The following is a 25,336-nucleotide window of genomic DNA, read 5'->3' on the forward strand; positions in this document are numbered from 1 at the left end:
TTCTAAACATGATTTATCTTCTTGGTGCTTTACTTTGAAAACAGTGGAGGCCATCTTCTCAATTGATTCAACAGCTGTAGATCTTTCTAGAGGTCACATTGCAAGTTAGCATTTGTCATTAATCATGGCTTTAATTAAAACTCAGGTTATAAGCTGAGTAAACTTTCTCCTCAGCTGTTAATTTTTCAAATATTTTTATCCTCTTTTTTAAAAAATGAATTTAAATTATAATATGCTTTACTATATATTTTGTGTTTCATTTCCTGGCAATACTTAGAATAAACATTTATAAAAAATATAAGCATTAAAATTTGAATGTTTCCTCTGTAGCCAGAGGTAAAGTTCATTATATATATACATATATATATATATACACATATATATATATAAATTCCATCATTATAATATGCAAATACATATAAGTTTGCTTTTTAATTCTGTATCCAAAAATAAGCTACTACTATCTATGCCTTTCTACTAGTTCTTGTTTAAAAGACACACACTGCCACTTACCCACTTAAAAATACAAATACATGTAATACTGTGTAGACATGTAAAAAAACAATGATTTCTTAAAAATTATTTATTAATAAGAAGTATCCTATGGAAAATTGACTGAGGGTAGTATTTTTAGGATAGTAGCTCCACTTCTTCAGACAATCATATATGCAATGCCTATGAAATATGAAAAAGCATAATATAAATCCATGCCATAAAAGAAACCTACATGATCTGACTCTCTTAAACTGACCTGCTTAATAGAATACCATAAATCTTCAGAAGACCGGAATATTCAACAGGTGGTTTTTAAGCACCTCAGAGATATTGCAGATTTAGTTCCAGACCACAACAACCAAAGGAATACTGCAATAAAGCTAGTTACATGAATGTTTTTGGTTTCCCAGTACATATAAAAGTTATGTTTACACTGCGTAGTCTATCATGTGTGCAGTAGCATTATGCCTAAAAAACAATGAACTTACCTTAATTCATATTTTATTGCTAAAAAATGTCAATAATCATCTGAGCTTCAGTGAGTTGTAGTCTTTTTGCTGGTGGAGGGTCTTGCCTCCATGTTGATGTCTGCTGACTGATCAGGGTGGTGATTGCTGAAGGTGGGATGGCTGTAGCACTGTCTTAAAATAAGGCAGCAGTGGTGTTTGCTACATGGATTGACTATCCCTTTCACAAACAATTTCTTGGCAGCATGCAACACTGTTTGATAGCATTTTACCCACAGAAGTTCTTTCAAAATTGAAGTCAATCCTCTCAAACCCTGCTGCTGATTTATCAACTAAATTTACATAATATTCTAAATTCTGTGTTGTCATTTCAGCATTTACAGCAACCTTATCAATGGTAGATTCCATCTCAAGAAACCACTTGATTTACTCATCCATTTGAAGCAATTCCTCATTTGTTAAAGTTTATCATGAGATTGCAGCAATCCGGTCACATCTTCAGACTCCACTTCTAACTTTAGTTCTCTTGCTGTTTCCACCACATCTGCAGTTACTTCCTCCACTGAAGTCTGAACCCGTCAGTGTCATCCCTGAGGGTTGGAAGCAACTTCTTCCAAACTCCTGTTAATGTTGATATTTTGACCTCTTCCCCTGAATCACAAATGTTCTTAATGACATCTAGAATGGTGAATCCTTTCTAGAAGGTTTTCAACTTACTGTGTGTGCCCAGGTCTATCAGAGGAATCACTATCTATGGCAGCTATAGCCTTATGAAATGTATTTTTGAAATAAGACTTGAAATTCAAAATAGTTTCTTGCTCCATGGGCTGCAGAATGGATGTTCTGTTAGCTGGCATGAATATAACATTAATCTTGTATATCTTCATCATTGACCTTGGGTGACTAGGTGAATTGTCACAAGCAGTAATATTTTTAAAGGGATCTTTTCTTTTTCTAAGCAATAGTTCTCAATAGTGGGCTTAAAATATTCAGTAAACCGTGTTGTAAACAGATGCACCGTATCTGGGCTTTCTTGTTCCATTTATGGTGCAAAGGCAGAATAGATTTAGCTTAATTTTTAAAAGACCTAGGATTTTTGACCTGGTAGGTAAGGGAGCATTAGCTTCAAATTATATTCATCAACTTCATTAGCCCCTAGCAGGAGAGTCAGCCTATCCTTTGAAACTTTGAAGCCAGGCACTGACTTCTCTGTAGCTATGAAAGTTCTAGATAGCATCGTCTTCCAATATAAGACTGCTTTGTCTACACTGAAAACTGTTGTTTATTGTGGCCACCTTCATTAATTATCTTAGCTAGATCTTCTGGAGAACTTGCTGTAGCTTTTTCATCAGTGCTTGCTGCTTCATCTTGCACTTTTATGTTGTGGAGATAGCTTCTTTCCTTAAGCCTCATGAACCAACCTTCTGATAGGTTCAAACTTTTCTGTAGCTTCTTAACCTCTCTCAGCCTCCAAAGAATTGAAGAGAGTTAGGACCTTACTCTGGATTAGGTTTTGACTTAAGGCAGCGGTTCTCAACCTGTGGGTCGCGACCTGTTTGGCGGTCGAACGACCCTTTCACAGGGGTCGCCTAAGACCATCCTGCATATCAGATATTTACATTATGATTCATAACAGTAGCAACATTACAGTTATGAAGTAGCAATGAAAATAATTTTATGGTTGGGTCACAACATGAGGAACTGTATTTAAAGGGCCAGAAGGTTGAGAACCACTGACTTAAGGGAATGTTGTGGCTGGTTTGATTTTTGTTGTTGTTGTTGACATTATTACATATGTCCCTCATACCTTCCCCTCTCCCCCTTTGCCCACCTCCACCTAGACCCCATTCTCCCATTTCTCTGGCCCTCACTTCATTGTTCTCAGTGTCCATGGGCTATGCATATATGTTCTTTGGCTATTCTCTTTAATCTAGACCACTAAAATTATCTCTATGTTACCAATAAGGCTGTTGCACATTTTTGTCCTTTGTGTGTGCAGTGGAGTAGCACTTTAAATTAGCTATCTTGGCTTTCAACATGCTTTCCTCACTAAGCTTTATCATTTCCAGTTTTTTATTTAAAATTAGAGATATGCAACTCTTACTTTTACTGGAACACTTAGAGGCCATGGTAGGGCTAAATAGCCTAATTTCAATATTTTTTGTGTCTGAGGGAATTGGAAAGCCCAAGAGAGGGGCAGACAGGGGACTAGCCAGTCAGTGGAGCAATCAGAACACATCCAACATTTATTAAGTTAATTGACTTAATAATAGGCATGGTTCATGGCACCCCCAAAATTTACAGTGGTAGCATTAAAGAGTGCTGATCATAGATCAAAGCATTTGAAACATTGCAAGAATTACCAAAATGTGATACAGAGACACCAAGTGAGCAACTGCAAGCAAAAGAGAGAAGTAATTTACTGATTCTAATCTATAATACAGGGAGGTTACATCAGGAGGGCAGAATAGAAAGTTCTCTATGGATTGTGTTTTATTTCTTATTTATAAGAGAAAGCAATTGATGCTGTTCTGGAATTTAGATTTACTTTGCAACCAATAATATAAGTTCTGAAACACTAAGTGATACAAACCATTTTGACTTGGGTCTAAAGGGTATGGGTGAACTGTGAAGCTAGATGTTGCTAATTTTAATTATGCCTTGAATGAACCTATCTGATATATTTTAGAAGTATCTTGGTCACAGAACTGAAGTATATTCAAGTTTTCTTAAAATTCAGACTCTTATTACCCTATATTAATCATTTGTACTATAACTTGATATTTATACTGAGCACAGATTTCTGTTTCCATGAATATAGAAAAAAAATAAAGCAAGCAGAAGGCTTTCAGTGGAATGTAAATCAATACTTTGGCAAAAATATAACCTGTTAACTTTTCTTTATTCCTGTCCAAACCCCAGGCTAATAGCACTTCAATATTTTAAACATTAAGTAAATCTTCTATAACAAAACCATACTTTTGAAACCAAACATATGTCTAGTTATGATTTGTTATTCCCACATAAATGCAGAACATAAACTACTTCCCATTGCTATGGCTTTACCACAAGCATGCTTTCTCTGGTCTGTGAACATAAAATATGAAACAGGCTCTTCTCATAAAGGAGGAAACCAACTAAAAAAAGTCACTGTGGCTTGGAAACTTCACCTTTCCTATCCCACAACCGCATACAAGAAGGCTACTTTTTTCCCTCAAAGGATGTCTCAAATCAATGCTTTTCTTTGCCATTTTATTCTTTTTACCTTAAAGAATAGGAGTACAATAGCATTTTTCTTTTCTATCATTATTATGTTGTTATACAGTCAGAATTTAATCAGAATCCATACCCACTAAATCTCCATGTCTCTGATGGCATTGATTCTGTGCTAGACTATGCTAAGTGTGGCAACGTGGCCTTCTCTCTAAAATAGCAGTGAACTGGCAGGAAACCTGTAATGGCTCAGGAGACTCTGAGCAAGTCATTTGATTCCTATGGAAAATGTTACAATTGTCTCTTTTCTTTCCCAAAACAAAAAAATACAAAACAAAAAATACACACAACTCCCCCCCCCCCGCCCCCCACAAAAACAAATCTATTAGAAACCACCTTGCCCACAAAATATTGTTTATATAGAAATCAACTAAGTATGATATATTTAATACTAGAGACCCAGTGCATGAAAAGCATGCATGGGGGGGCGGTGTCCCTCAGTTCGGCCTGCGCCCTCTCGCAGTCTGGGAGCCCTCAGGGGATGTCCAACTGCTGACTTAGGCCTGCTCCCTGATGCAAGCAGTCCTAAGGCAGCAGTCAGATATCCTTAGCACTGCCACGGAGGCAGGAGAGGCTCCCACCACCACCGCTGTGCTAGCCAGCCGTCAGCCTGACTTCTGGCTGAGCAGCGTACCCCCTGTGGGGGCGCATTGACCACCAGGGGTCAGCTCCTGTGTTGAGCGTCTGCCCCTTGGTGGTCAGTGTGTGTCATAGCAACCAGTCATTCAGCCGTTTAGTCGATTTGCATATTAGCCTTTTATTATATAGGATATAAAAAAACGTGAGGTGCTCTGTTTAAGCAAAGTGGGAATATGTGGGTAGCACCCATGTAATTTCTGCATAAACCATTTGGTAGAACAAATTGAGTCAGATGTAGTCTAGCTATATATTTTCTATCAATATTCTGCACTTGACACAAAAAAAACTACTAATAAAGAAAACATTTAATGCCTTCCAACTGTGTGTAGGACACACTAGGAAACCTTTTCTTTGCTGAGTTTAGGGGTTTCACTTGATGGGTGGATATTTTTTTTCATTGTTATAATGTGAATTTCTACTTGAGTGTATTATTTAGGAGAAAGCAACATAATTTTCTATAAAGAATATCTTTAATTTTGAAACTTCCTACATATAAACACAAAAACAAAGAAAAAGCAACACCTGGAATAAAACCTTGCAATCATGAATATTGTATGAGAACTCTTAGAAATACTGTAATGTGCAAAGCAATGAAATTGATTGATAACCATTTTTATACATTTCAAATGGTTATGTGTATTTTTGCCACTTTTCAATTTGAATTGTGCTGAATGTATTCTTTTTATTTTTTATGCCTCTGTATGTCAACATAGATGTAAGCATTAAGGGAGTCTTGGTGATACTTCATTTACTGTTATTTTATTTCTGTGCCCACCCTTTGTCCTCAAACCTCTTCTCCACAGGAGGCAAGGAGGTTAACACAAGAGCCACGCTGGACATCACATCAGCAGACTGATTGCTGTCTCTTCTCTGAGGCAGTAAGACACGGTTTGCTTGATTGGCAAAGTAGGGCTGTGTCACCGTGTCCGTGCTTGCTGTTCATTTTGTTTTTCCGTTTTATGTGATTAAGCTCCATTCCGAGGATTTTCAGGTCACCCACAGTTAAATGTTATTCCAGTTGATGGGCACTTTGATCAGCTTGTCACACAACTTTTCTTTGAAAATTGCATGTTCTCTTTCAAAAGATTTCTTAGGAAAAAGTGTTTTAAATTAAGTCATTAAAGTAAAAATAATGCACAGAGGCCAATTAATATACTCACTGACATGGCGTGTGCGCCATTTTCTTTCTTTCATCCTGACCCATACAGTTAATTGAGAGGAAAAGTATTGAATATGTGACTAAGGGAGGGGGGAGAAAGTGTTGTGGGGAGGAGAGAGAAGTCCCCTAATCTATGACTGCCTCTGCTCTGGCCTTAGAAATTATTTTAACATGATTCAATGGAATGAGAAAACCCCACCACACGTGTACTATGGTTACTGTTGAAATGTGTGAACTTTATTCAGTAATCTGTTAATTAATGCACAATGTGCATTTGCCATTGATTTAACTATGAATATAATGCATAGGAGCCACAACACAAAGGTTACATAACATGTTCATATACGGGTATTTTGAAGAGAAAGGTTTCTTAAGGTTTGATGTGTAATGTGTTTCACTTATATTATATACTTATATAATTAGACAGCATTTATATTTTATACTTTTTGAAAATTTCATTTAAAATGTGTATAATAAAAGTGAAGTTTCTACCTTTCACTTTTACCCTTACCATAACCAACCATGTTAAAATACTGTCGTTTTACTGATAATGATTTTTACTATACAGAGAGATTTTATGTGAATGCATATTGATCCTCATAGTTATAATTACATGCGCTCTGACTCTTTACTCTTTTAACATATCACTATTGTTATACTTTAAGTAACAACACAAGTTATCAAACACCCCAAAGGCACTGCTATTCTTTCAATGAGTTGAAGATATAGTCCCAGTTAAAACACACTTGTAATGAATTCCACACCTGCATAGCTGAAAGCATTTTATGTATTGGGGTCTCCAGGGCTTTTCAGGTCTGGAGATTGTAATGCAGCAATTAAAGCAAGGTTCGTAGTAGAGTAGCATTCTCATTATATGAACAGAATCCCATCTTCTGAACTTGACATAAAATGTTTAATTCTAGACATTTAAGAATACTGTCTGGAACATTTGCATTAATAAAGGGGAGCCCATACAGTGGGTCATGTTACTTTCAAAGAGATTAAAGAATGTCTAATGACAGAGAAACCCAGGGGACTTTCTTATTACGAGGAAAGAAGGTGGGAGACTCTTCCATGGAGCTTTCAAATGACTGTGCCGTGTTAAGCTGGCATGTGAGAAAAGAGATTAACTGATGGGACTGACAGCATGAACTGCCAGAAAACTAACCACACTATTTCCTGATCCTAGTGTTGCTCATCAATGTCAAATCATAAGTTATAACATCCTAAGGGAGACAAAGGACTTACAAACTATTAAAAATGATGATGTTGGGGAAAATCTCTATTAACACTTGATTTTGATACTGTCCCTATAAGGAAAGAAAAAGTACTGCCTTTCTGAATTCCTTGGTTGCAGACATAGAGGTTGACAACACTTTTTATTTTTATAACTAAGCTATTATTATGTACCTAAACATGTGATCACAATTTCAAAATTCTGGTGCCTAACTGGATGAAACTGGCATTTCACAGCATTCATCTAAGAACCTAAAACTATAAATCAACTTAATAATAAAGATAAATGTGACACACCTCCAGTGCTCTCATTCTAGATACCTAACTTGTGCACCATAATAATTATCTCGGTAGTTAAGTCAGATAGTCATATTGTATTCATTTCTTATTGCTCAAAAGCCGGGCTTTTATCTCCTATACTAGAGGCCCAGTGCATGAAATTCATGCACTTGGGGGGGCATCCCTCAGCCCAGCCTGCACCCTCTCACAGTCTGGGAGCCCTTGGGGGAAGTCCGACAGACGGCTTAGGCCTGCTCCCCACAAGCCCAGCTTCTGGCTGAGTGGCACTCCCCCTGTGGGAGCACATTGACCACCAGGGAGCAGCTCCTGCACTGAGCGTCTGCCCCCTGGTGGTCAGTGCACCTCATAGTGACCAATCGTTCCACTGTTCAGTTGATTTGCATATTAGCCTTTTATCATATAGGATGACTTCCTTAATAATACCAGTAAGTTATGAATGCAGATCTCAAATATAAGCCTTCTCATTTCCAATTCTATATTTTTTCTTAATCGGATGCTGAAACTTAAGTAACTCTTCAGTGATATTATTTATAAGTATTTAATGTCAGATACATTTGCTAGCTTATTTTTTTTTAATTTTCTTTATTGTTGAAAGTATTATAGATGTTCCCTTCTCCCACCCCCCCCCCATTGGTCCCTCTACCCCACCCCTCCCAGGCCTTCACCACACTACTGTCTGTGTCCATGGGCTATGCATTATGCATGTAAGTTCCTGGGTTAATCTCTCTCCACCCCCTGCCTTCCCTTTGAGATTTGTCAGTTCCATACTTCTATGTCTTTTGATCTATTTTGTTAATCAGTTTATTTTGTTCATTAGATTCCATATATGAGTGAGATCATGTGATACTTATTTTTCTCAGACTGTCTTATTTTGCTTAGCATAATACTCTCCAGGTCCCTCCATGCTGTCTCAAAGGATAAGAGATCCTTCTTTTTTACAGCTGCATAGTTTTCCATGGTGTAAATGTACCACCGTTTTTTGTTTTGTTTTTGTTAATTCTTACCAGAATTGATCTTCTAGAGAGAGTGGAAGAGAGAGGGAAAGACAGAGAAACATCAATGTGAGAGAAACATATTGATTCATTGCCTCCTGCACAGGCCCCGACCAGGGCTTGGGCCAGGGAGGAGCCTGCAACTGAGAGAAACACATTGACTGATTGCCTCCTGCACAGGCCCCAACCAGGGCCTGGGCCAGGAAGGAGCCTGCAACCAAGGTCCCTGCCCTTAACTGGAATCAAACCCGAGACCCTTTGGTCCAAAGGCTAACTCTCTATCCACTGAGCCAAACTGGCTAGGGATATACCACAGTTTTTTATCCTCTCGTCTACTGATGGGCACTTGGGCTGTTTCCACATCTTTTTTATCCATTCATCTACTGATGGGCACTTGGGCTGTTCCCAGATCTTAGCTATTGTATTTTTTCAAGGCTATGCTCTTGTGCAACTGAGTGTGAAAGGTCCCTCTAACATGTTCCATTTATTATGGGTCACATTTATTCCTTATGCAAAATGGAAATATGCTTCAGAAAATAAAGGTATGCATAAAAATCAGTTTCTAATGAGAATTAAGTTAAAAGTTAATTGTCAGGCTTCTGGCTTAAAATGGACTAGCCCTTAAATTCAACCCTTATTATTCACTAAAAGACCTATGAATACCTAGGAAAAAGATGACTGTTCACAGCATAAAAAGGGTGTCTATATTAATATCAGACAAGCTAGTCTTCAGAATATAAAGTAATACTAGTGACTGAAATAATAATTTCTTAATGATAAAAGGGTCAGTTTACCAAGAAGACATACCAATCCTAAATGTGTATATACATAGCAACAGAGCTTCAAAATACACAAGGAAAAATCTGATAGAATTTAAAGGAAAAACAGAAAAAAACTAAAATGATGGTTGGGAACTTGAATGCTGCTGTCTCAGAAAGTGGGCAGTACATTAATAATGTCATAGAAGAATTGCCTGTTATCTACTGAGTAGGCCAAATTGATGTTTATCGAACACTTCATTCATGACAGCCAAATGCAGATTATTTAAAAGTGCACATAAAACATCTATACTAATAAAAGCCTAGGTGACCTCCCGTGTGATGTTGCCATAAGATGGCCATGTGCACAGTGGAGGCGGGGCCTGGTGGCCACTCTGCATGGTGAGGCCTGGGGGACCCGCAGCTCTATACAGTGTGGAGGAGGCCGGTCCTGGCGGAGGAGGCGGGTTGCAGCAGGGGAGGGGAGTTGGGGGGTGATCAGTTGGGGGCGATTGGGATGGCAGGGGAGGGCAGTTGGGGGCGATCAGGCCATCAGGGGAGCAGTTAGAGGGCAATCAGGTTGGCAGGCAGAAGCGGTTAAGAGCCAGCAGTCCCAGATTGTGAGAGGGATGTCTTACTGCTGGACATCCCCCAAGGGGTCCCAGATTGGAGAGGGTGCAGGCTGGGTTGAGGGACATTCCCCCTGCACGAATTTTGTGCACCAGGCCATTATTTAATCTATATATATCATCTCCCAGCCCCAAAACAAACCTCAATAAATTTAAAATAAAAGAATTAATTCAAAGTATGTTCATAATGTAGATTAATATCTACAAAATCCCTAATTATTGGGAAGTCTTAAGGAAACTTAAATATATTTTGAGCTGAATGAAAACAGAAGTCATTTCAAATTTCATGACAGGCAACTAATGCACTCTGATAATGAAATTTTTAGCATTCAATGCTTATTTAGGAATAGAAGAAAGATCTCAAATCAGTAATGTAAATCTTCCCTTTAAGAAACTAGAAAAAGAGCAGATGAAAATGAAAGTAAATAGTAAATAGAAAAAGAGCAAGATGGCACATCCATTCCTGAAAGCGCCTCCCTGAGGAATGATGTGACTTGGTACAGAAGATTGAGTGACGAGAGGACTAAATGGGGAAAATAGGGGTTGTGAATAAAACATGTTAAACTTCTTTATGCTGGAGAATTTCTTGAAATTTTCACAACTGTTGTCTCCCATTGACATCAATTGTAGAAATTATATATATGTATATATGTAAGCTTCAGTTATCCATATTTCTCCTGTCCTGTTGGATGTCATCCATCAATGGCAGTAGGCTGGAGATGGAGCATAAAGGAAAACCATCCAAACAACATAATCATATCAAATGATGATGTAGCACTCACTGTGTCACAAAATGCTCTAAATGCTTCCTATATATTATGACATTTAATTATCCTAACAACCCTGAATGATTATTGTTATCACCATTTTACATACGAAAAACCTGAGGCACCAAGAATTTAAGTAATTTTCTCAAGGTTCCAGAGCTAGTAAGTAGCAGTGTAGGGTTTCACCCCAGGCAGTTTTTATCATTATGCTATAAAACAAGAGTTATACTACTCTGTGTTTTTTATACATATTTTTTCCATATTATTTTTCTCTCAATCAATGCTTGAAAGCTAACCCTATTTAAGTTGTGGCAAAAATACACTGTGCTGCCCTGACAGTGAGCTCATTGAATACTGTGGCAGCAATTGGTTGACAGGAGGACTTCTCACTTGGAACAGGATATGAACCACTGATTACTTTGGGAATCCAAATGACATAAGTCCCCCTTTATCCGTGGTTTCACTTGCCACAGTTTCAGTGGCCCTCGGCCAACAGCAGTCCAAAGGTATTAAGTGAAAATTTCAGAAATAAGCAATTCATAAGTTTTCATTGGCATGCCTTTCTGAGTACTGTGATGAAATCTGGCCATGTCAGGCGCCCTCCCTCCCAGAATGCGAGTCCAGGCCTCCATACTGTACATGACCCCCGCCCTTACATCACTTAGCAGCCATCCTGGCTATTAGATCCACTGTAGGTATCGCAGTGCTTGTGTTCAAGTAGCCCTTATTTTAATTTATAATGATCCTAAAGGGCAAGAAGAGTGGTCCTGGCAATTCAGATATGCCAAAGAGTAGTGATAAGTGCTTCCTTTAAGTAAAAAGGTAAAAGTTCTTAATTTACTAAGGAAAGAACAAAGTTGTATGCTGAGGTTAAGGTTAACAGTAAGAATGAATCTTCTCACTGTGACGTTGTGTAGAAATCCCTGCTAGTTTTGCTGTTCACCCCAAACTTCAAAAGTTAAGGCCACAGTGTATAAATAAGTGCTTAATTAAGATGCAAGACTTTAAATTGGTATAAAATGAACAGGAAACATGTTGTCATTTACTCTAAGTAAGGGATGGTTAGACACATTCCAGAATAGGCTTGGACTGAAAAATATAAAAAATTACTGGAGAGACAGGCCACATTCACATAACTTTTTATTACAGTAAATGTTATAATTGACAATTATTCAGAATTTGTAGTACATTACATATAAAGTTGGTGTTGTGTGGAGATTTGGACATGCTAATAAAACATTTTAGGAATAGAGAATCATATTAACATTCATATATGGAACTAGAGGCCCGGTGCATGAATTCATGCACAGGTGGGGTCCCTCGGCGTGGCCTGTGGGGATTGGGCTAAAACTGGCAGTCTAACGCTGCCTGCCACTGCTGCCTGCTGCTCCCGCTCCTGGCCCCACTTTTCTTACACCCAGTCAGTTGTGATCGGGAGAGGCTCATGCCACCATAGTGGCACTCACCACCATGAGCCCTGCTTCTGGCACCCGTCCCAAGGGGGGTGGGGCGGCCCAGGACGTGATTGGCCCTCTGAGTGGGCAGTGGGACACCATTGCCGGCCTGGAATCTGGATTTATCCCACTGATGTTCACGCTGGTTGTTGGGAGCCACCAGGTGGCTGCTTTTATATTATTTCTTCCTTGTAGAGCATCTAGGGAGGGGAAGCGGCCGCAGTGCCTGAGGCCAACTTCCAGGAGGCCTGCGGCTCTGTCAAGATCATACTGGCAGCTCTGGTCCGTCAGTGCCTGGCCAGTTCTCCGAAAATTGGACCTGCAGGACTACTGAGGGAGTGAGTGGCTGCCACCAGGCTGGTGGGCCGCCAGGACGGGTCAGTCAGCTGAGCGGCACTCCTGCTGTGGGGGCACACTGACCACCAGGGGGCAGCTCCTGCATTGAGCATCTGCCCCCTGGTGGTCAGTGCAAGTCATAGTGACCTGTCTACCAGTCATTTGGTCATTCAGTCTTTCAGACGCTTAGGCTTTTATAAGTATATCTATCTATATATACCTATATATATATATATATATATATATATATATATATATAGATAGATAGATATAGATATATATAGATATAAATAGATATATATAGATATATACAGATATATATAGATATTGATTAGAGGCCCAGTGCACGAATTCGTGCATGGGTGGGGTCCGGCTGGCCCAGCCCCGATCGGGGCAGATCAGGGCCGGGCCTGTTGGGAGGAGGAGACAGCAGGAGGTTGGCTGGCTGGCCCACCCCTGATTGGTGCCTGATCAGGGCCAGGCCAGCTGGGGGGAGGGGCTGAGGGTGATTGGCTGGTGGGCCCTGCCCCCAATTGGGGTGAGGGGCTGATTGGGGGTGGGTCTGGCCATGGGAAGGGAGGGGGCCGATCAGGGGCCAGCAGCCTGGGGGAGGGGCCATGGGTGGTTGCTGGCCAGCCTTGCCCCTGATTGGAGTATGGGGACTGATTGGGGGTGGAGCACACTGAAGGAGGGGCCGTAGGCCCATTGGGGTGGTGGGCGCTGCAGGAAGTTGGCCGGCCAGTCCCGCCCCCTGTTGGAGTGGGGGGGGGGCAATAAGGGGTGGGGCCGGCCAGGGAAAGGGCCTGCAGGCTGATCGGGGTGGTGGTGGGGCCCTCCTGGGGGAGAGGCTGCAGGGGGTTGGCTGGCCAGCCCCGCCCCCTGTTGGGGTAGGGGGGGCGATCAGGGGCAGGGCCGGCCAGTGGGAGGTGCTGCAGGAGGTTGGCTGGCTGACCCCACCCCCCTATTGGGGTTGGGGCGATCAGGGGCGGGACTGGCTGGGGGAGGAGCTGTGGGCCGATTGGGGTGGGGCGGGCCGATTCCAGGCAGGGCTGGCCGGTGGGAGGGGGGGGGGAGGGCCACGGGGGGGGGGCCTAATGCCCCGCCCTCAATTGGGGTGTGAGGCCTATCAGGGGTGGGGCTGGCCAGGGTGAGGGGCCCTGGGAGGTTGGCTGTGGGCCCTGCTACCTGATTGGGCTAGTTTGCTGGCCGCAGTGGGTGTCATAGCAACCAGTCGTTATGGTCATTACAGCATTATGGTCGATGGCTTTTTATATATATATAATTTATAATGAATCGTAATAAAGTACTCATGCAAATATATTTATGCATTTTGGAAATATTTTGGAAGGATCTTATTAATCATTTTCCAAAACTACTAGAAATATGATTAAATGTGTTATAAGTCCATGGTTTTTTGAACTCTTTAGAACCGTTAATAATTGGTGGCTTTGCCTTAAGCTGTTAACTTTGAAAATGACCCTTCAAACTAGATATAATTGATATGAATGACCTTAACGCATTAGCATTGTCAGTGTAACATTTGTCAGAGTTACTGTAATCAAAAGACAGCCAACTAATAGAACTGTAAGAGAGTATTCTTATGACTTACATGTAAGTAGGTCTTTCTCTGTGTAGGAATTTGTGGTATATGTTTCAAGAATAAGGTCATTAATGTACTGTTATAACAAAGTTAATGAGTACAGGTTGTTTGATATTTATTCCAGAGATTGATTTCAAATGAAGATTCTGGCTAGCTAATTTGTGCTTCCTCATGTTCCTATTAAAATATTCATGAAATTATGTAAGAGATATTTTTTCAACTGCAGTGCCACTGAGAGCTAGGAATACTATCTGGCAATCTTGCAGATCTCATGAACAATTTAGCAATGTCTGCAGGGAAAACAAAAATAATACTCTGTAACTCAACTAGGTTGAAACACAGGAAAATATTTACTTAAATATATATGTTTAAGTTTTAAGTATGAACTAGTATAAGAAGCATAAATAGACAAAAATAAAGAGGATGAATAAGTACATTATGACACATCTATGTGACAGAATTTTATGTACTCATTAAAATGGTGATAGTGTTTTCATGCCATATTTTTAATGCTGATTTTCCCCATTGCTTTCCTTTGGAAACTAGAAATCAGTGTCAATGAGAGGGTTACACTGTGTGGCAAACAGAGGGATCACAGGTGTTAAAGTTTATTGGAGAAATATCTTTAATATTCAGCAAAAAAGAGTTTGTTTTTGGTTTTACTTAAAAGACCTATTGCAAAAACTCAGTTTTGAGATCTGATTATCTTGGTCTCCTGCCATGTAAATATTTGTAGGATAAAAGATCACCAATTGAGATTTTAGGAGCTTTAATCTTATCTCATAGATTACTTGGCTCATAGTTATTATCAGAAGTAAAATAGGGACACGGTGGATATTGATTTTAACTTTTTTTTTCTCCTCCTTTCCTCCTAGTCACCATTTGGGTGACTAATCAACTGATTACTAGACCTAAAATACCTAGGTCATCAAGTGAAGTTTTTCTGGAAAAATTTTCTAATGGAAAGAAAAGAAAAAATCTACAGACAGGTAGATGGTAACCCTAAGAAATCATCCTGCTAAAATCAATGGCCTAGCAAGCCTTCGGATCCGAGTTCATCATGTTTTTCAAGAGTCTGAGAAGTCCCAGCAGTGACTGAGATCTGATGGGCTTATTAGTTTGTTTACAAAGTAGTTTGTAAACAGCTAGAACTTTTTGAACCTTGAACTTTGAAACATTGTTTGTGTGAATAAAATATACGGTTGCAAAAAAGATAAGGAAGTTTGATATTGAGAAAGTAAAAAATAAAACTACTATATCTCTGAAAGTTTGAATATTGTTCAGTACACTGAAACAAGGTTTGCAGGTCAGAATTATTGAGCCTGGTATCTAAAATCAAGAATCTGTAATTATTAGAAAGCCTATGAGAGAAGTGCTATATATTGAATAAAAAGAATTTATGTGGGAAACTTTTATTGTGTACCTAACATGGCCAGGTGTTTTACATCTGAACACTGAGGCTCAAGAGATGTATGTGTGAATATATTCATATATCTCAAGTCATACATTCTGGAGGTAGCAAAAATATATGAGATTATACTGTTATTTCCCTCCCTGCATCAATTCTTTTCTTACCACTAGTCATATTTTTTTCAATATTGATTTGTTTATTTATGTCAAGAAAGAGAGGGAGGAAATGGAAACTAAGAAGCAGCAAAGGTAAATTTTATGTAATGTAATCAGAATGACAATGATAGTCTAAGTGAAGAGTGAAGAGAAATGAAAGTAGCATGAAAAATTGCTCTATTTCCTCATCATGACCATAATCATAATCGAATTGGAGCCATTAAGGAATCTGAAACTGACCACTTTTACCTATTGCTAAACAATAGAAAAAGGAAAATGATGAAAAAATGGATTGTTTTGTTTTTTCATTTTAGTTGTTTTTGGTGTTTTAATGACTAAAGTTGTGAGGAAAGGAGTTTTATTTTGCTTCAATGTAAAAGATTAAATATTTGAAAATCAATGAACTAGGACAGTGATGGCGAACCTATGACACGCGTGTCAGAGGTGACATGCGAACTCATTTTTTTGGTTGATTTTTCTTTGTTAAATGGCATTTATATATATAAAATAAATATAAAAAATATAAGTCTTTGTTTTACTATGGTTTCAAATATCAAAAAATTTCTATATGTACACGGCACCAGTGTTAACTTAGGGTTTTTCAAAATGCTGACACGCCGAGCTTAAAAGGTTCGCCATCACTGCACTAGGAAGAAGATATAGTTGTCTTGTGACCTTTGTCAATCAATCATTCAATGCAAAAGTGTGGATACAATTGATATATGTATGTATACGTACATATTTAGTTTGATTACAAAATAAAATAAAAACATGGATTTTCAAATGCCTAAGTCAATGAAGCAAGTAATGCACTGGTTGTTTTAGAGAATTTATTCTCTGGAAAGTATTATGGATGATGGTATCCAATGAATGCTATCCCGTGAATCAATGAATATTGTTTAATCATTTGAAGGATAAATTTATTTTTAATGTAATGTTTCCTTTTCAATTTACTTTTAAATTACTTAGTAAAATACTTAAATTGACAAACTTTTATATTAAATCACTTATTATGGTGTTGTGGAATATTTAATCTTTTCTGGCATAGAATTAATGTCTACCTGAATTTCTGTTATGTAGAAGCCAAATTTGCCTAGAGCACATATTCAAGTTAATGATATTGACAGTAGAATATTGAAGAACAATAGTGCTGAGGTAGTAGCAGAGGAATCCCCCATAAAACTGAAAAACTAGTTTAATAGAGGGTGGGGCAAAAGCATGTTTACAATTGTTCATATGGAAAATAATATAATAATAAATAATGATACAAGAATAAACTTCCATGTATTCACAACTGTAAACCAACTTTTGCCCCAACCTGTATAATGTTTTTTAAAATACAGAATAAATAAAATAATGGAAGATTGAACAGATAGAAAGACAGATAAATTGACAAATGGATAGGTAAATATATGTATTCTTACAATATTATTTTTGTTGAAATACTAAATTACTATAGCTAAATATGCAGTAATTACTAAAATAAAATTTGTCTTTTTATACAGAATACATATCATGAATTAGAAGGATTCTTTATGTTTGAAATTATATAATTATTTCTAAATAACAGACACCAGAAATGTGGATTTGTGGTAATATCTATATATATAAAACCCTAATATGCAAATAGACCGAACAGCAGAACAACTGAACAACCTGTCGCTATGATGTGCGCTGACCACCAGGGGGCGCACGCAGAACATGGCGGGCATCAGCAGCAGGTGGCAGAGCATGGAACATGGCAGGTGTCGGCCATAGTGGGATGGTGGAGCAGGTGAACGGGGGCACCAGACCAGGGTGCCAGTCGCTGTCATCAGCCGAGCCTCTGGTGGTTACAGAAAATTCTTTTTCCCACGTGCCATGGTCCTGCCTGGCACTCACACCTGCTGCTGGTGCCCGGCACTGGCCCCGATCACTTGGCGCTGTCAGCTGGTGCAAGCGGTGGCTGCCAGTTCTGATTGCCCTTCATTGCTTCTCCACCTCCCCCTGCTCTTGAAGGGCAATTGGGGCCGGCAGCAGCCTTTCACACCCACTGCTGGCTATAGCCCCATTCGCACCCTCTGCCAGCGCCCAGTGCCAGTCCTGATCGCTTGGTGCCATCAGTGGGTGCGAGCAGCGGCTGCCGGCCCCCATCGTCCCTGAGGGCTTCTCCACCTACCCCTGCTCCTAAGGGGCGATCAGAGCAGCAGCTGCAGCTCACACCTGCTGATGGCGCTGGCCCCAATTGCTCTGCACTGTCAGCAGGTGCAAGCAGGGCCAGCGCCATCAGCATGTAGGTGCAGTGGTGGGCGGGAGCAGGGATGTGCGGGAGCAGGGATGCCAGCCGACAGGGGACCAGGGCCAAGGCGGGAGGGGCCTGGCAGGTTCATGGAGGATGGGCTGAGACCCACCACTGTGCCCACTGCAGCCTAGCCCACAGTTACTTTCAAGAAGCATGAATTCAAGGGCCCCTAGGATATTTATAATAACAATTACAAATTATTTATAGAATGGTCAAAATGTTATGTTTTTTCCTCCAAGTGACACAATTTTTATGAGTCTTTTACCCTCACCAATTATTTAAAATATTCATTAAAATTATAACAGAATATTCACATATGCCTAATTCACTACATTAGTATCTAGTTACTACTTAGAAACATGTTTTTTTTAATCTTTCTTTGTCTCCAGCAATCTAAATTGCTCACCATTTCCTCTTTGAAAAATTTCTCCTTCCTTTGTGATATACTACTCTTATGTGCTTTTTTCTTTTATTTTGACAAACTTTCTTAATAAATTCCCATTCCTTTTTTCTTTTTTACAATCACTTAAATAAAGATTTTTGCTTAATTTTCATCCCAGGCAACTTCTGACATTTTCCCCTTCCTCCACCCATCTTTTATCCATCATTCATCCATCTATTCATCCAGGATTCATTCAGAAACTACACTTGTTTAGGTGTTAAGGATTTGGATATAAATTACACGTAGTCCCTTCCTCATTTTAGAGAAATGGAAAATTCACATCTATAATAATAAAAGTGTAATATGCTAATTAGACTGGATGTCCTTCCGGACGACCTTCTGGATGAAGCCGGGGCTGGCAGCCAGAGGGAAGCCCGAACCTGGGTGCTAGTGAGAAGTCTGGGTCCAGGGTCCAGGGCCCCAGAGGGAAGCCAGTGCCAGCAGCCGGGAGAGGGAAGGCCTACTCTTGCATGGATTTCATGCATTGGGCCTCTAGTACATATATGTGAAGTGATTATAACAAGAAGGTAATGGATAGGATTCAAAATAAAATCATATGTGTTAGCCAGGAGGCCAAAAGGATTTGGAGGGCAATCATATGTGTTAGCCAGGAGGCCAAAAGAATTTGAAGATTCTAATGAAATTGAATTGGGAAGAAATGACAGCATTTGGGAATGTTTCATATTTCAATATGACTGGAGTGAAGAGGAGAGAATCATGATACAAGAAATAGGATGGCAAGATAAGCAGGGTCCAGGAAGGAAATAAATATCTTACATAGAATTTAAGAGTTATGTTTTATGCTATAGAAAATAGGGTTTGATTTGGAAGTGAGATGATAAAGGGAAAGGGAATATTTTAGGATGATTCTCAGGGTTTTTGGTTTGTTGTGTTTATAATTATTTTGGAAAGATGATGGTATTCTTCAGAAAATTGAGAAGAAAAAAGAGGGACAAGAAAGGGAAGAGAGGAAATTATTCTTAGGACACATTGGTTTGCATTAAAGAAACTTTCAGACACCAAAGTGGAAAAAACATTTTTTTTTAAATTTAGTATTTAGAGTAATTGAGTATTTCAAGTAATAGATGTTTTTGGAATATATGTACCTACCTGCAGGTATTCAGTATATTAAAGCTCTGAGACAAGATAGACTTGCCTAAACTTCATTAATAGAATAGATTTGGCCTTGAGAAATAATTGAACACATGCACAAAATATGTGAAAAAAAACTTTGATGCATTTTTATAATAATTAAGGAAGACAATATTGCTGTATTTGCAAACATTAAAAGATAGGTGTTGATAACAGAAATGGTTATAGTATACTAGAAGAAAAAAGCAAGTTCATAGTTTGTACAGTACCACTTTTTTAAGTATGTTTATTAATGTACAAAAAGGCTGGAAAATAATACCATACATTTAATATTATAATTTTGAATCAGTGGGATTATGGATAATTGTGGTATCTAATTTATGTATTTTGGAATTGGTTTAATACTACAGCATGTCTGATTAGAACCAACCATATGTAATTGCCATTTTATAAGTCAAAAATAGTAAAATATTGGCAAATTCAACCTCTATCAACATAATGAATAGCGTATATATCCACATTATTTTATAGTAACAAACTTTCTGAAAAATGCTTTTATCTACTCATTGCATATCAATTTACTGTAATAATGTACCCTATTATCATAGATTTCTTTTTTTTCATTATTACTAAATACAGTATAGTCATTTTCTTCTTGCTGAATGCAAAAATATTCTCCTTTCTTATCTTGTTTTTATTGCATTAGTGAGTTAGTAAAACTAGTAGTTAGGAGTGAGATGATATAGTAAGACACCCTGGGTGCCTCATACTATGTGGTATTTAGATAAGTTACCAAGACCCCTCTGTGTTGTAGTTTTCTCGTCTGTAAGGGAGAGACTTTAGTAGTATCTATATCATAGCATTGCTAAGAACATTAAGTCAGTTTTCAGATCATAAACACTTGATAAATCTTAGCTATTTTTATACCCTCTTCCTAAAATTATCTACTATAAAATCAAAGTAAGAAATATCCAAACCTGTAGAGAATTTTTATGAGTTTATTTAAGCCAAACTGATGACAATTGCCTGGAAGCAAAATCTCAACAGATTGAGAAAATGCTCTGGAAATAGCAGTTTTGCAATTTTATACATTAGACTCAAAGGAGGGTTACATGGAATTCACTCGTGGTAGATTAGGGAGGCAGGAGAAAGCAAAGGGGAGAAATCTCTGAAACTAGATAAAGAATAAACAGAGAGACAGATACTTCTTTTACACTAGTGGGTATAGTATAATTAACATTTATAGCACATAGAGGTGGTATTTGGGGAACAAGATTCAATGAGGGGTTCTGTGGTTTTGCTCTGGTGGGAAATTGTGCCCTGAGGGGTTTGGAAAAGAAGATTACTCTCACATTACAAGGATATGTTAGTGTAGATGCAAAAAGACAATAGACAGGCTCAGTTAAGGTAAGGGTTTGAAACAGGACAACCAATGGGTCTGGGCTGTCTGTCACTACTTGAGCCAATTAAACAGAGACAAGGTTAAATCATATATGAGCATTTATTCCAATAATGCTGGCAATATGGGAAAGCAGCAGGTCATCCACAAAAATCTGCTCTCCCACTTCCCAACTGCTTATATTGGGTAGAAGGACAAAGATTACATGGGAAAGTAAAAATTATAGGCATGGGGAAGTAGGCAAGGTATAATGGTTACAGGTTACAGGCAATATGGCCTGGAGGTAAAAAAATGTGGACACCTCTGGGGCTCCATTGTGTTGGTAACAAGGTTGTTAATCTTTTCATGATGATAGGCAGTTCTGGGAAAAGGAGAATGGACTGAATTCAGAGGTTAACTCCCATGTCCCAGGGCATACTACTTTCAGCCGGGTTAGAATGTGCTTTCTCTAATCAGAACGGAACAATCACAGTTAATATTTCTTATAACTGTAGCTAGTCCCCACTATTTTATTTCTGGCCCTAACAAGCTGACCTTTGTCAAAGAAACACCTGCCTATGACTTGACTACCCACATGACTCGCTTTCAGTTAGGAAGTTCTAATTTCAGACCATTCTTTGTGGTCTCTGGGCTAGTAACTCTGGCTATATAGGCCTCCCCTGAGCTTGTCCGGTCTAGTATATGTCCCCTTTTTTTCATCTACACTAACAAACTAACAACATAGATCACCACATAGCATTAGTGTCTTAATTACCTAATCTCATGTAATGCTTTGCCAAAACTCTGTTAAAAGGCTTCTCAGAGTCCACCATCTATCAGGGTTGCTGTGCATGTCTATGTTGAAGTTGTGAGCTGTTATAGAACAGGTCTCCATCGCTGATTTATCTGTAAAGCTCTCCATTCACAGTAGTAATTTAATATGTATTTGCTTAACTACATTTAACAATTTGGAAGAAAGGGATACAAGCATACCATCTACAGTATTGTTAAATTTTTCAAAAATGTTTCTTGATTCAGCAATTTGATATGTAACATAAGAGATTATGTTTTCAGACCAGGACATATTCCTTTTGCTATCCTTTGTCTTCTTTGCAGTTCTTTGCCATCTTAACAGGTATCTCTTTATTGATCAACTTAGGGAGATTTCATTTTACATCCTTCTGTATGTTCTGCAGACTTTGGAGAAGACTCATCAATTTATATTCAGCTCACACGTGCCTTTTCCCTGGAGCCTTTCCTTGTCAGCCCCCAAATATTTTGTTGCTTTATACTTGTATCTCTCCTAATATTTTGTTCATTCTCTGTTAGCATTTGTGTCACAGTATTATAGTGATGTATTTACATGTCTGTCTTCACAAAATGTGTACTTTTGGGAGACAGTTACTACATTTATATTACTTCATGTCATATTATCCTACATGATACAAGTGAACATTTATTGAGACAATGCATGTGTAAGCTCAATATGCTATATTTTCTTTTTAGCTTTTATTGAATTATATAATGAGAATTCATTGTCAGCATAATGATCCCAAAACACTGCATGATTATCAAGGTAGTTAAATAGAATTAAACAGTTCATTGACTCACTATAACAGTTAATAAACAAATACTTGAGAAAGATCTTTAGTGAGTCTGAGAGGCAATGAAATTTGTGTTTTTTGGGGAGCCCAACCTCTGCAGCCAGATTGCCTCTGTTCATAGCCTGCCTCTGCCTTGTGTTGGATATGACTTTGGATAGATAATTAACATCTCTGTGTCTCAGTTTCTTCATCTGCAATGTAGAGATAATTGTCCTCAACACATGGGGCTGTCCTCAAATGAGTTAATAAATGTAAACCCTAACAGTTCCAGCTGACACATGGTAAGCACTATTTAAGTATTTTCAATATCATACTAACAAGACCATTCAGTTAATCATGCTACCCCTTTCCTCAGCATTTCAGTTCATGAATATTTAACCATACAGAGTGGTTCACCTGCTCTTTTTGTGTTGACTTATATGTATGGTTGGCACTGGAAATAGAATTTTAATGGACATTGAAGTCACTAGAAAGGAAGGATGAGGACAGGGAGTCAAGGAGAGAATAGAAGATGTGGGTCAGCAGAACTGGACTTCAGGACAAAAACTGTCTTATACACAGCTAACCAGATCCAGGAAGGAATCAAAGCCAGGTGGCGGCTGATGTGGCATTTGGAATGTGATAGCAGAACTCAGTTGCAGTTGACTAGTCTCTTCCCCTTAAATGACATCATGCATTTTAATGGTTTCATACTGAAAGTTTAAAGGCACTTTTTATAAGTTGAAACTACTATCTTCTCATTTTCATTTGTCATTTGAATGCCAGAAGCCCAAACCTTCCTTTCACATGATTCCCCTGAGAAAGGAGATTTATTGGAAAATACTTGTTTTCATCTGTTTCCATGAATATATACATTAAAATTCAAAGGAATAATTTCCTTTGCCTCCACATTGGCAAGTTCCACCCCTATGCTTTTAACAACTGAGTTTTATATGAGTTTTCATACTTTACTTTTTCTAGATCCTGAATTTGAAAAAGCCATCTGATCCTTCAGAATTTTGACTCTATTTTATGGAGTTTTTCTTTTTTATTGTTTTCTCTTATAAGTAATATGTGACTAAACATAGGTAAAAGAAATGTATTTTGTTTTCTTATGATTTTTTTTCTGCTTAAATTGGCCTTTTGTTGCCAAGAAGAAGATCAATTCTAATATCAGCTTGCTATTAGACTTTACGTATTTTCTTGCTACATTTCTTTAAAGATTGATATGTAAAAGGACAATAGTCAGAATCAAAATATTGGATTGTTTTTATAAAGCTAGTTTACATTGCTCAACTAACAAGTGAAAACTTGGAGCATGTAGTTGCCCATCTTACCCAGCAGAACGCGAAGAAGACCGCACAATTTTTTCATCATGAATTTTTTGTAACTGTCATGAAATTGCACTACACAGTCGCTTCTAGTCTGTTAAATAAGAAATGAGGACTAGAGGCCTTATGTAGTCAGTGTCCTGTGAGGCTCAATGGCACAGCCTCCCGAGTCACCCACGCCAGGCACTCCTGGTGTGCCCCTGGGTGGGCTATGTGCACCTTCCTGTTGTAGTTTAGTTTTGATTTCTGTTGGCACCTCAATGGGAAGGATTTACCCACAGTCAGTTGGTGGTGAGCACAAGCTACAATTATAGTGGAGGAGGTGCTGTGCAGGGGCTTACCCCACAGAGCAGAACTCATTTCAGCAGGGCTCTGGTGCTCAGAGAAACACTTGTAAGTGTTTCGCTCATGGAGGTGGTTTGGTGGTGCTCTGGCATGGTCTGAAGCTGTCCTTTGGTGTGCCTGCTCCTGATAAGTGCAGGCCAAGTTCAGCTGCCACCTGTGTCCTGCCCGTGGCTAACTGGTATGAGCTACAGAGTGGTCTGCAGATGGGTGCTACCTGTGCTGGGCTTGGAGGAATCTGGGAGAGGCCTAGTGAAGAACCCAGGCTGGCTGCTGCTAGTGCCAGCCTGGGTCCCCTTAGCAAGAGTACAGGGCATACTGAGGCCAGATTCTGCTGGTTTGGGGTTTTTGAACCTTTGAGAGATTGTAGGAATGTCCCCAGCATGAGCCGAGATAGGTTGTTTGTATGGAAAAGCCACTGGAAGCAGCTTGGGTGGGCCCATAAGTTGGGTGGGTCAGGGTGAACAGTGTTTGCCAGATTGATGGAGACTAAGATATGACACCCACTGACTCCTGCAGTGGAAGGTCTCAGTGGCTTCAGCCAGCACTTCTTTCTTGGAGAAAGCTGCCCCTCCAACTGTTGCCCCAAAGCCAGACATTCTGTTCCTTTCCATATGTCCTGGTGCCTTTCCAGCTGCTGTCCCAGCACTGGAGTTCAGAGTGAATGAATCTGGCTAAGTCCATGTGTGGGCCCTTTAAGAGAAATGCTTGGGACTCCTGCAGCCCGCCACAATCCTCACTGGTTTTTACAGGCAGAAGTTATGGGGTCTTCTCTTCCTGGCAGTTGAATCCTGGGCTGGAAAGCTTAGCGTGTAGCTGAGACCCCTCACTTCTCGGGGCACCCTCAGCAGCTGATATATTTCTTCAGACTTTTTCACATGGGTATGAGGTCAGCCCATTTTGTGTCTCTGGCCCTCCTACCAGTCTTGAGGGGGCTTCATCTGCATATCTTGAGTTATGCCACTTCTGTACAGCTGGATTCCAGGTGGTTCTGAATGATGGTTGTTTTGTAGTTTAGTTGTAATCTTGATGTGGTTCTGGGTCTAGGAGGATCGGAGTGCCTTGTTTACCTACTCAGCATCTTGACCAAAAGCCCTACATTGATTTTCTTTTTTGTTTTGTTTTTAATTTATTTTTTACTTTTTTTGTTGTTGTTTATTGATTTCATAGAGGAAGGGAAAGGGAGAGAGATAGAAACATCAATGATGAGGATCAT

This window comes from Myotis yumanensis, unplaced genomic scaffold (genome assembly GCF_028538775.1).
Source record: "Myotis yumanensis isolate MYYU_CA2020_CCGP unplaced genomic scaffold, mMyoYum1.0.hap1 SCAF_4, whole genome shotgun sequence".
NCBI lineage: Eukaryota > Metazoa > Chordata > Mammalia > Chiroptera > Vespertilionidae > Myotis > Myotis yumanensis.